The following is a 14,008-nucleotide window of genomic DNA, read 5'->3' as shown; positions in this document are numbered from 1 at the left end:
ATCAGAGTTTTTGTAATTATTTTTAAACACATTATTTGTCAGTACCCTTGACTTAGATGAAGATCAGATCACAATTTGTAACAAATTTATTCAGAGAACCATAAAATTTCAAAAGGTTCACATACTTCTTTTTATCACTGTAATTCACAAGCGCGCGTGCGTGTGCGTGTGCGTGTGCGTGCGCGTGTGCGTGTGCGTGCGTTAGGTAGCATAGTTTCCCCATTTTCTGTATTCAAATGTTACACCCTTATGTGTAGTTCATGTCTGGAAACAGCCACTAAATTAAACATATAAAATGATATCAGATTAATATATTTTCATTTATTTATCTATTTAATTGTTTTTTTTTTTTTTGGTTAAACAACCTCAGATCTAATCATAACTACCAAATATTTAATATATATTTCTAAACTTACCTGCAACTTTTTATAGGATCTAATCTTTAATCTTTAACTCTGCTGCATCGGTATATGATCGTAATATTTCTCACTACTTCATATATTTGGTTGAATTGTAGAATCATTAAATAGTTTATTGTGACTGATCTGATATCATTTTTATATACTGAACCAGTTTCTCACTTTGTTCTCAGGATACCCTACAAATAATCAGACCTCTGGGCTATTTAGAATCATCAGTCTAGTATATGGCATGTTTTAGGGAGGTATGTGGACAACCAGGTGAGCATGGACACACACACACACACACACACACACACACACACACACACACACACACACACACACACACACACACACACACACACACACGCACACACGCACACACATCAGAATCAGGTTTATGACACACACAAGGATTTTGGTTCCAGCTCTTGGTGACTCTCAAAAGTACGGACATAAATAATACTATACATTTAGCTTGGACTATACAAGACAAAAACAGACAAGACAAGATAAAAACGGACTATGAGACAATACAGACAATGTGAGACCTGTGTGTGGTTTTATAGCACAACCTCTTCATCACTGTTTTCTCCTCCCTTTCTCACAAGGCTAGAGCACCGTTTCAGTATTTCTCCTTTTTTGAATACAGTTATAATGTCAGCTTTTTATATTCTTCGACGAGGGATGCCTGAGTTCTCCAAGTACTTTTAATGTAAGTCAATTCAATTCACAATTAATAATAAAAATCTAATAATTCAAGTTATTTGAAATATTTTAGTTGCTAATTTTATTAGTTTATTCTGGAAAGTGTCTCAGTCAGTATTGTGTTTTTTTTCATTAATATACTATTATTAGTTTATCTAATCTGATAATTAATTAGCAGGAAACACTATTATTATTATTATTATTATTATTATTATTATTATTATTATTATTATTATTATAAATTTGATTATATTTGATTTTCTGCTGTTTGGCTTAACAAAGGTTTAGTTAGAGAAATATTTATTTAGGATCTTTCTTAGTCATGTATGAAAACCAGTTAATTGTAAAAATTTCATTAGAATGCATAAAAATGTTCACATTTACCTCAGAAGTAAAGTCATACTACAGCCATAAATGATTAAATGTGCTGGCCAGAGTCAGAAAGCTTGGTTTCAGTCAAGGGTCATTGGTTTTGCAACAGGACAATGATCCAAAACACACAGCTAAAAACACCCAAGAATGGCTAAGAGGAAAACATTGGACTATTCTAAAGTGGCCTTCTATGAGCCCTGACCTCAATCCTATTGAGCATCTTTGGAAGGAGCTGAAACATGCCGTCTGGAAAAGACATCCTTCAAACTGGAAACAACTGGAGCAGTTTGCTCATGAGGAGTGGGCCAAAATACCTGCTGAGAGGTGCAGAAGTCTCATTGACCGTTACAGGAATCGTCTGATTGCAGTGATTGCCTCAAAAGGTTGTGCAACAAAATATTAAGTTAAGGGTACCGTCATTTTTGTCTCGGCCTGTTCCATGAGTTTATTTTTTAAATAATTCCGCTGAAGCATGGTTGAAAAGAAATGTCTGACTTTCATTGGTTAACCTTCATAGAATTTTTAGTTATTACTTTTTTAAGTAATAGTTTTTTTTGTGACCATTGAGTTTTTCTGCCATTGAATGAAGGGTGCCAACAATTTTGTCCACGTGTGTATGTGATAACTACAGTTGCACAGTATGCATATTTCCTGTGATTGTGTGTGCAGTCACATACTTATTAACTTGGAAAGTACCCCATGACAGCGACCAGGCCACAGACAGGAAGCCTGGTGTGCTGGTTGTAACTGTTGCCATGTTTACATTGATCATTAAATACATGTCATTTTTCTTGACGTTTTTTACTGACATTCCTTTTATGTTGGACTGTTTAAAAAGTGTGAGATTAATCTCTGTTCCCCTCCTGTGTGTACTCGTCTGCAAGAAGCTCACACAGATCATACAGAAAGATCACGTGCATTGAATTAGCAAAATGATGTTATTGCAGTGTGTATATTATCAGTTTTGCAGAAATGGAGTTAAATGTAGAGAAATTATTTACACCAGTCTACAAGCATGTAATTGTGCTCAGTTCTTGCTGGTTTGTCTTTTGTTAAAATTTTCCCAGTCACGTTAGACACACTCTCACAAAATGTACAGTAAATGTTCCTGTTTATTTTGCACAACTCATTACAGGGTAGTAAGGTTTTATTTGAAATATATATATTTTTTAATTTTCATGCATCTTTAGTTGTACTGAAGGCAAGACTTAATATATCACAAACACATTCTTTGTCTATTCATTGTCATGATAAGGGAAGATTTTTTTTTGTTGGTGCATAGTGTAAGGAAACTACTGAAGGAGAAGGAAAAACTGTGGCTAAAACAGGTAACAGCCGAACGCATAACTGTGTTATAGACAACTGTGCTGTCCAAATATTGTAATTGAATAAGTAATTCAGAGGCTGTAGACTGTGTGTGTGTGTGTGTGTGTGATACCAGATGCAGTATTTTATAGATATTCAGTTAACCCGTATGGACACCTCGGGACTTTTTCGTCCATTAGGTAGCATAGTTTCCCCATTTTTATCTGTATTCAAATGTTATACCCTTACAGTTGTATGCAAAAGTTTTAGAACCCCTGACAATTTTCATGATTTTTATTTATAAATATTTGGGTGTTTGAATCAGCAATTTAATTTTGATCTATCAAATAACTGAAGGACACAGTAATATTTCAGTAGTGAAATGAGGGTTATTAACAAAAAATGCACAATATGCAGCAAAGGGAAATTTAGACAGGTGCATAAATTTGGGCACCCTTGCCATTTTGTTGAGTTGATTTTGTTGACATGTAACTACTCTCAAAACTACACAAAAACTCTCAAATGAACACAAGAGTAAATATTAAGCCATTTATTTATTTATTAAAAAGGAAAAAAAAAGATTTTTATCTAATAATACAAGATTACAAGTTCAAAACAAAGAAAATGGTAATAACAAAAGAAAGTGTTAAATTCACTTCTGTAAATTGGTCTTCTGTGTCCACCTCTTTGTCGTCCCTCTTTCAATTCAGGAATCAAAATGAAACTATACACAATCTTATATTCAAGCTGTTCCTTAAGGATGAAAAACAATGAAACAAGAGTTGAAAGGACAACGTGACAGAAATAGAAAGAGTAATCTAATGAAACACATGGAAGGGTGCAAGAACGTGAGAGAGAGTGACATAGAATGTGTTTATGTGATCTATTAAGTCTTCCCTTCAGTACAACTAAAGGTGCATGAAAATAAAAGTTTTATTACAAATAAAACCTTTCTTCCCTGTAATGAGTTGTGTAAAATAAACAGGAACATTGGCATCTCTGGAAAATTGTCCGTAGTGTGTGATTGCGTGAGTAAATGAGAGTGTGTGTGTGTGTGTGCCCTGCGATGGGTTGGCACCCCATCCAGGGTGTATCCTGCCTTGATGCCCGATGATGCCTGAGAGAGGCACAGGCTCCCCGTTACCCGAGAAGTTCAGATAAGCGGAAGAAAATGAATGAATGAATGAATTTACAGTGTAGTACTTAACAAACAAAAAAATGGCAAAAAGTTTTAATTAAAAAAGTAATTTGTCATGTACATGATGTGTAGATTCAGTCATGATTTTAAAAATGTATTGTCTGCTTCTCCGTAATTTTGCAGAACACATTGAACAATAGGTGCAAGCAACATTGTCCACCTGAAGACACACACACAAACCGTAGGAGTTCTGGTTCCAAAAATGGTACGTATATAAGGAGCAATGTAAACATGGCAATAGTTACAACTAGCACACCAGGCTTCCTGTCTGTGGCCTGGTCGCTGTCATGAGGTACTTTACAAGTTAATATGTATGTGACTGCACACACAATCACAGGCAATATGCATACAATTGTAGTTATCACATATGTAATGTCATGTATGAAATGACATCCAACTGCTAGAAGAAAAATGATGCAGAAGACGATAGAGCAGGGAGGAGAGAAAACATCAGCAAGTAATCTATATCTTTTGCAAATGCTCTCTAACGCCACTGTCTGGTGAAGCAGATGCCCAAGCAGCCTGGCCCCAAACAATAGTCCAAAAATGATTCCACATGGATTAAAGTCCTCTTTGAATATGTATGTTACAAGGAATGGAGTCAGGATCAGCTCCAGCAGGTCACTGAGGAGGAGGAAGATGGCGAAGACTGAGGTTTGACCTCCGCTCTTATAATGGCGGTACAGTACACTGAGAGCCCAAATAAATGCTGGAAAACTTTTATTTAAACTTTTATTTAAACCAAATTTGAGATCTGCTTCTTGAGATCTGTTTCACTGATTTGAGTTTTATGCATTTTAATTATTTATGGCTGTAGTATGAGTTTACTTCTGAGGTAAATGTGAACATGTTTATGGAATCTAATGAAATATTTAACTGCATTTTTGAAAATATTTCATACGTGACTAAGAAAGATCCTAATTAAATTAAGCTAAATTCCTCTAAATTAAGCTTTGCTAAGCCAAACAGCAAATCTATTTAATCTAATTTTAATCTAATTTAAAACTTTTTTATAAATAATAATAATAATAATAACAATAATAATAATAATAATAATAATAATAATAATAATAATAATAATAATAATGAGTTTCCTGATAATTAATTATCAGATCAGATAAATTAATATAATAGTATGCAAAAACAATATTGATTGAGGCACTTCTGGAATAAACTAATGAACTTAGCAGCGAAAATATTTCTAATAATTTGAACTGGTAAATTTATTTTAGGAACTCAGGTGTCCCTGCTTCAAGAAATTACATAGCTGACTTTATAACTGAATTCAAAAAAGGAGAAATACTGAAACGGTGCAGTAGCATTGTGAGAAAGGGAGGAGAAAACAGTGACAAAGACCACACATAGGTCAAAATACACGTAGCTGGAAAACCACACATAGGTCAAAATTAATACCTTTTGTATTCATACCAGATACTAGACTGACGATTCTAAATAGCCCAGAGGTCTGAATGTGTGTACGGTATCCTGGGATGGACTTGTGTCCCAAAGATGGACTTGTGTCCCACTTGTTTAATCCTGCTACACTCCCAGTGTTCCTGTGATAGACATTAGATCCACCATGATCAGGATCAGGATAAAGCAGTTAATAAAGATTTCAGAAATGAATGAAAAAATTAATTAATTAACACATTTAATTAATTTAAGTTTAAGTAAAATGAACATAAAATAAAATTAAGTTTTCTATGAACAAAGTGAGAAACTGGTTCAGTATATAAAAATGATTTCAGATAAACATTTAATGATACTACAATTCAACCAAACGTATAAAGTAAGAAAGAAATATGACGATCATATACTGATTCAGCAGAGTTTGTTTAAAGACTAGAGATTAAAGACTAAAGACGAGAAAAACTTGCAGGTAAGTTTAGAAATATATTTCCTTTATTCTTTAAAGTTAGACAATTATTGTTTTGGAATAATAAGGACTTTAAGAATAATTTATGGTGCTGAAAGTTTACTTTGTTTCCAACATGCGTTAGTACTAATAATAGGTCAAGTGTCGATAGAATGCAGCTTCTTCTGTGGTTTCCTTCTCTGAAGTAGCAGAACCACCAAATGTGGTGTGTAGCAGGACAAACAGTGGGTTGTGTTTTTTTATGTTATTGCAGTGTGTATATGATCAGTTTTGCAGAAATGGAGGTCAATATACAGAAAACATTTACACCAGTCTACAGGCATGTAATTGTTCTCAGTTCTTGTTGGATAATTTGTGGTTAAAATGTTCCCAGTCATGTTAGACACACACTCTCATAATCCCTTCTATAGGAACAAATTGCTTTTGCAAAAATATTAGTGTTTAGTTTCTGTTCTGAAGCAGGTGAAGCAGATAAAAACCTGGCCAGCAAAGAGCCACCTCTGTTCTTCAGTACTGCTTTGAGAGCACTGACTGGAAGATCTTCAGGGAGGCTGCAACCAACGGTGACTCCATCAACTTGGAGGAGTACACAGCATCAGTTACTAGCTACATCGGCAAGTGCATTGAGGATGTGACTGTCCCGCACATGCCCAGACAATCCACAGCCACTCCCAGGACAGCAGAGACACCCGGCGCATGTGGCAGGTCATACAGGTGATCACGATCTACAAGACAGCTTCACCTGCCTGTGATAGCAATGCCTCCCTCCCGGATGCGCCGAAAGACTTCTATGCTCGGTTTGAGGGGCAGTACAACATAACGGCAAGGAAGACCATCCCTCCCCCCGGTGAACAGGTACTCTGTCTATCCACTTGCCGACATGAGGAGAACTCACCCAGAGCTAACCCACAGAAGGCTGCTGGACCAGACAACATCCTGGCAGGGTGCTCAGGGAATGAACAGCTAGCAGAACATCTAGCGGATGTCTTCACTGACATGCTCAACATTCCCCTTAGCGGTGCTGTTCTTCCGACAGTACGTGCCTCAAGACAACCACCATTTTCCCTGACCCAAAGAAACAGCATATCCCACACCATGACACTGAACACTGGAGCCCCTCAGGGCTGCGTGCTCAGTCCATTGCTGTTCACCTTGCTGACTCACAAATGTGCAGCAATGCACAGATCGAACCATATTATCAAGTATGCCGATGACACAACCGTGGAGGGTCTCATCAGCAAGAACGATGAGTCAGTATACAGGGAGGAGGTGGAACATCTAACTACCTGGTGTAGAACCAACAACCTGTCTCTGAATGTTGATACAACTAAAGAGATGGTTGTTGACTTCAGAAGAGCACAGGATGACCACTCTCTGCTGAACATCGACGGATCATCTGTAAAGATTGTCAAGAGCACCAAATTTCTTGGTCTTTACTACCCTGGTCACTCAACACCAGCTCCATCACTAAGAAAGCCCAGCAGAGTTCTTACGAAGGCTGAGAAAGGCACATCTCCCTCCTCCCATCCTGATTACTTTTTACAGAGGGGCTGCATTCTGATTAGCTGCATCACTGTCTGGTTGGGAACTGCACCATCTCGGATCGCAAGACCCTGCAGCGGATTGTGAGGACAGCTGAGAAAATCGTTGGAGTCTCTCTTCCCTCTATCATGGACATTTACAGTACACCAGACGCTGCATTCGCCAAGCCAACTGCATTGTGGATGACCCCACACACCCCTCACACACACTCTTAATCCTCCTACCATCTGGAAAAAGGTACCGAAGCATTCAGGCCCTCATGACCAGACTGTGTCACAGTTTCTTCCCACAAGCCATCAGACTCCTTAATAACTGAACTGAACTGTACTGAGCACAACATACACATGCACATCAACTGTATGGGCTGCACAGACCTATTCCAAATACACACACTTCCAATATATATCCATCAACCTGTTTACATGCTGTTTTTGCACACCTTTTGCTCTTTGCACATACTGTCTCATATTTCAGTTGTTTCCTGTTTTGCACAATACTTTATACATATATTATATTATATTATATTATAATACAATACTTTACATTATATCAGGGACCTGCTGCTACAGTATATCACTGTGTTCATTCTAGTATTACTGCACATGCAATATCATTTAAACATACAGTATCTACACTGGTCGGTGCTGTTTTTGTGTATTGTCTTTTTTGTATTGTCTTGTAATTTTTTGTCTGTGCTGTCTTTTGTCCTGCGCTGTCTTGTCTATCTTGTTTGTCTTGTCCTACACTGTCTTGCCTGTCTTTTTTGTCTTTTGTCCTGCTCTGTTTCCATCAGGTTGCACAGTTGCACTTTATGTGGCTAAGGGCCTTTTTACACCTGTCACTTCATGTGTTTTCTCTGACCCGATAGCTACTGTATATGATTTGTTAAAACTGTTCCATTTACATTAGGCCACATAAATGCGTCTTGGCGAATCGGATATCAATCCGATCTTTCTACTCCAGCCCAAAATGCTAATATATTTTACCCCATTTCCAGGGTAACTGAAATGGAACCCGCTTTGGTCTATGCGGTTTTCAGAATGCAATCAAAAAGAAGATGAAAAAAACTTGTTACGACAGTTATGCTACAGTACAATAAACAGCACATACGGTTTGTTTCTGGCACGATGCAAGACTCGTGAGTCACTTGCGGGTGACGTACTTCCGTTTGGGAGGAGTATAGCACTGATGTATGTGGCTTGAACAACCACATTCATTTACACCTGTACAGTTTCATCTGAAATGTGTCCCAGACCAGCTTCTGAAGTGGTTTGAACGATCAGATTTATATCCGTCTTCAAAACTTTTTGGAGGGCATTTACACCTGGTCTTTTTACAATCGGATAGCTATCCGATCACAGAAAACGCATGAAGTGACCAGGTGTAAAAAGCCCCTAAGTCTTAGCTCTGGCTTTGCTTTTATGTAGCTTCATGGTCCTGGAGAAATGTTGTCTCATTTCACTGTGTACTGCAACAGCTATATATGGTTGAAATGACAATAAAAGCTTCTTGAATTGACTTGTTTCCTTTTTTCTTTTCAGGCAGACCTGTTTTTTTGTTCATCTTTTCTTTCTTTTTGTACATGGGCTTGTGTGAATGTGTGTATTTTTGGAACTCCTACAGTTTGTGTGTGTGTATCTTCATGAGAAAAATGTTGCCTGCATCAATTATTCAGTGTGTTCTGCAAAGTTACGGAGAAGCAGACAATACATTTTTAAAAACATTACTGACTCTACACATCATGTACATGACAAATTATTTTTAGGCCTTGATATTTTTTATTTTTCTAATTGAAAATGTTTGCAAATGTTTGAAATTTTCAAATGTTTGAAAATGTTTGAAATTGTAGAATCATTAAAAAGTTTATTGTGACTGATCTGAAATCATTTTTATATACTGAACCAGTTTCTCAGTTCGTTCATAGAAAACTATTAATGTGTTAATAAATTCATTTCTGAAATCTTTATTAACTGCTTTATCATGGTCCTGATCATTGTGGATCTAATGTCTATCACAGGAACACTGGGAGTGTAGCAGGATTAAACTTTGGGACACAAGTCCATCCCAGGACACCATACACACATTCAGACCTGTGCACTATATAGAATCATCAGTCTAGTATCTGGCATGTTTTAGGGAGGTATGTGGACAACCATGTGTACATTGAGACACACACACACACACACACACACACACACACACACACACACACACACACACACACACACACACACACACACACACATATACTGTATACACACATATTAGAATTTATGACACACACAAGGATTTTAGTTCCAGCTGTTGGTGACCTATGTGTGGTTTTACAGCACAATCTCTTGATCGCTGTTTTCTCCTCCCTTTCTCAAAATGTTACAGCATCGTTTCAGTATTTCTCCTTTTGTGAATTCAAATATAAAGTCAGCTTTGTATTTTCTTGGACCAGGGATGCCTGAGTTCTCCACATACTTATAACGTAAGTTAATTTAATTTACAATTAAGAATTAAAAATCTAATAATTCAAATTATTAGAAATATTTTATCTGTTAATTTGATTAGTTTATTCCGTAAAATGTCTCAATCAGTATTGTTTGTGCATTAGAATACTATTATATTAAGTTATTTGATCTGATAATTAATTATCAGGATAAACTTACAAGCGTTTTACATTAGATTACATTTGATTCTCTGATGTTTGATTAGCAAAGCTTTATTTAGAGAAATATTTAATTAGGATCTTTCTTAGTCACGTATGAAATGTTTTCAAAAATCCAGTTACTTGTAAAAACTTTATTAGATCGCATAAACATGTTCACATTTACCTCAAAAGTAAAGTCACACTACAGCCATTAATAATTAAAATGCATAAAACTCAAATCAGTGCAACAGATCTCAAGAAGAAGATCTCAATATTCTGTTTAAATAAAAGAATTTATCAAAGCTAGTATGTCTCTGTATTGGTATGGTGTCTTCAGGGTTGAGGGTTCAGCGCTTCGGGGGTCTTCTCCAAAAAAATAAGCTGTATCTTAGCAGGCAGTTCTAAATTGTCCATGGTGTGTGTGTGTGTGTGTGTGTGTGTGTGTGTGATTGTGTCCTGTGATAAGTTGGCACCCTATCCAGAATGTCCCCTGCCTTGTCCCCAAAGTCTCCTAAGACTGGCACCAGGTTCCCAGAAACCAGAAAGAGCAACGTTCCATGAACTAAAAAAACTTCTCAATGTTCTGCTTGAAGCTTAACATGATGTCCATGATGTATTAATATTCATATGGGTTGTTTATTTTCCTTTTTATAAAATATATTTAAGGTTTAAGAGGTCCTGTGAAGTGCAATCATATTTCTGCTTTGTGCTCAGATTGGTTTGTCTTTGGTAAGTAGAAACATCCCTAATTTAACAACACTCTATAAACTCACCTAACTCATTTATACACTATAGAACCATTATACATTTTTAGAGAATGTTGTGAACACAAGGGTCACTATGAGAGAATGAACAGAACTTGAGCTTTTTAACATGTACTTAACTTTTTATTTCTTTTTTTTAATGATTACAGTTTGCTGTTAATTAAAGAAACATTCATCACTACTTTTGTCCATTTTTAATTACATACAGTGTTCCACATCATGTACTGCTTAAAGAACTGGTATTCTGACAGTATGACCCTGAACACCAAACCCATCCGCCTGTCCATCTTCCTCATCGCCGGTGTGTGTGCAGGTTTTCCAGCTCTTATTTGGGCTCTCAGTGTACTGTACCGCCATTATAAGAGCGGAGGTCAAACCTCAGTCTTCGCCGTCTTCCTCCTCCTCAGTGACCTGCTGGAGCTGATCCTGACTCCATTCCTTGTAACATACATATTCAAAGAGGACTTTAATCCATGTGAAATTTTTGGACTATTGTTTGGTGCCAGGCTGCTTGGGCAACTGCTTCACCAGACAGTGGCGTTAGAGAGCATTTGCCAAAGATATAGATTACTTGCTGATGTTTTCTCTCCTCCCTGCTCTATCGTTTTCTGCATCATTTTTCTTCTAGCAGTTGGATGTCATTTCATACATGACATCACATATGTGATAACTACAATTGTATGCATATTGCCTGTGATTGTGTGTGCAGTCACATACATATTAACTTGGAAAGTACCCCATGACAGCGACCAGGCCACAGACAGGAAGCCTGGTGTGCTGGTTGTAACTGTTGCCATGTTTACATTGATGCTTATATACTTACCATTTTTCTTGACTGTTTTTACTGACTTTCCTTTTATGTTGGACTGTTTAACAAGTGTGAGATTAATCTTTGATCCCCTCCTGTGTGTACTTGTCTGCAAGGAGCTCGGTTTCAGTTCACACAAAGATCGTAGGCATGGATCACGTGCATTGAATTAGAAACTTTCAATTAGCAGAAGAAACAGTAGGTTGTGATGTTATTGCAGTGTGTATATCATTATTAAATGTGTATATCATGATTAACATCTAAATAAAGTATTATTCAAGTAGTCATTTCAGTGAATAATTATTACAGGTTTTCTCAGTCATTTTGGAACTTTTTCAGATCAGAAATGAAATTCTCAAAACTACTTGTTCAACCTCCACATCATTTAGTCATTTGTGCTCATCATATGAACATTTCTCATTGCACTGATCAAATTGCGAATGCTTTTATACATCTTTTAATGGATTGTGTACAAGTATACAAAATTTGTCAAGCTCTTCTTCACAGTTCTATTAAACTTTTCTTGTAAATGTGTCTTGAATTGATGAATTGTGCAGATGAACCTTGAATGTCACTAATGAAGGGGAGTGTCCTAGTATGTACAGGTAAAACATCTATGGGCATACTTTATCTAATTTACATAAACTTCTTATAGTGACATATATAATACAGAATGTGTGACCTGTACATTTGCTATTGGTGTAGGAAAAAAACATGCAATATGTGTACATTTGATATAACTGTATCTTGTGAAATGAAATAAATGTGCATAACTAATTGGGTATCTTCTGGGCTGTCAAGTGAACCACCTTACAACTTTATATATGTGGAAGAGGGCTGGCTTCAATCTGAGCAAAAGCAGTAGACGTGGTCGAAATGTCAACGGGGAGGAAATATCACTAGGTCAGGGGTCGGCAACCTTAAACACTCAAAGAGCAATTTGGACCCATTTCCCACAGAAAAAAAACCACAGGGAGCCACAAAACCCATTTGACATCTAAAATAAAGATAACCGCATATATAATTTTTTACCCTTATGGAAAGTATAGAAAAACTGTAGTGTGTTGCATTTATGAAATCAATGAACTGCTACCGAGTTAACAAAACTGTATTACTGCAGGCAAACAAAAATATTTTGAACAGTTTTAACTAACCTTAACAAAAAAGACACTGGATTGAAGGTTACTTTCAAATAAAATATTCAATGTCTAATTGAGTTTTCTTCGTATTCATGACATCTAAACTTTAACACTTAAGTACAGTTAAGTAAAGTAAAGTTAAAAAAAGAGGTGTTATTTGTGTAATAAGAGAGTTTAGCTCAGGAGTTATTGAATTTCCTTAAGTAATTTTAACTTGCCGGCTGCAGCAAACCAAAAATGCGTCTGCTTCTGTGTGTCGGATTTCGCAAGTCGGCAGTTATGACGCATTTTTTGAGCTTAGAATTGATTTTTTTTAAAAAAAAAAAAAAACTAACTAACTAAAATAAGATAAATTTAAATGAAATATTTATTTTCTAAATCTACAGGGAGCCGCAGCAGAGGGATAAAAGAGCCACTTGCGGCTTAGGAGCCGCGGGTTGCCGACCCCTGTACTATGTGTACTGCTATGTCAGAGCAGGGTGTGCTATCTCATATTCCCCTTATAGGCCTATACAACACACAGCATCTCCTCACTTTTTTAGAGACCCTCTAAAGGGCTCTCATCCCTGATGATGAGAAGGGTCCATTTCGAGATAATTTACCAAAGTATGTGATACTTTAGGATAATGTGAGTTTCCATCACTCAAACACCATTGGGCAATGGTTTCTGACCCATAACAGGATGCTGAGGCAAATTCTCCCAACCCAATTGAGGAGTTCTATTCAGCATGGAGGTGGAAAGTCTATGATTGCCAGCCACATACTCAGATGACCCTGCTGGCTGCCATAGATGCAGCATGTGAGGACATCACAGCGGAAGAATGCAGAGGCTGGATAAGACATTCCAGAAGATTTTTTTCCACGCTGTATTGCAAGGGATGATATCTGTTGTGATGTGGATGAAAATCTGTGGCCCGAGAGACTGGGACGTCAGGGGGTAGAGACAGATTGCACTGTATTGTGTGGCATGCACAGTTCTGCCTAAGAAGTGTTTCCTATGTTTACCTTTTGAAATTTAAATTTGTGTCTTTTTATTTTTTTATCACAATGACATTATATTGTAATTTTTTTGTTAGTCCACTAGTAAAGAAAAATAAAAGTGTGAATCCTGTCCCGTCTCTTACAATCAATATCCCACATACAGTAATGTGTAAATTTGTGCTGTTGAAATTCATAGTTGCCACTTCAAATTCAGCCTCGTGCATTTTCAATACTTGTAACCCAAAACATAAAATACATCAGGAAATACTAAAATAA

The 14,008-nt window shown here is 36.7% G+C and overlaps 1 long non-coding RNA gene across 1 annotated transcript; it reads left to right on the top strand.

The window, feature by feature from the left end:
- Positions 1 to 9,489: 9,489 nt before the first annotated feature.
- Positions 9,490 to 12,389, top strand: LOC113635548. Its single transcript, XR_003438852.2, has 3 exons — positions 9,490 to 9,878; positions 10,707 to 10,769; positions 11,013 to 12,389. It is a non-coding gene; the product is annotated as an uncharacterized LOC113635548 (long non-coding RNA).
- Positions 12,390 to 14,008: the final 1,619 nt, after the last annotated feature.

The sequence above is a fragment of the Tachysurus fulvidraco genome, chromosome 7 (assembly GCF_022655615.1).
Source record: "Tachysurus fulvidraco isolate hzauxx_2018 chromosome 7, HZAU_PFXX_2.0, whole genome shotgun sequence".
In the NCBI taxonomy this organism is placed as follows: Eukaryota; Metazoa; Chordata; class Actinopteri; order Siluriformes; family Bagridae; genus Tachysurus; species Tachysurus fulvidraco.
Note: the sequence above shows the minus strand (reverse complement) of the source record. Positions and strands in the feature narration are given on the sequence as shown.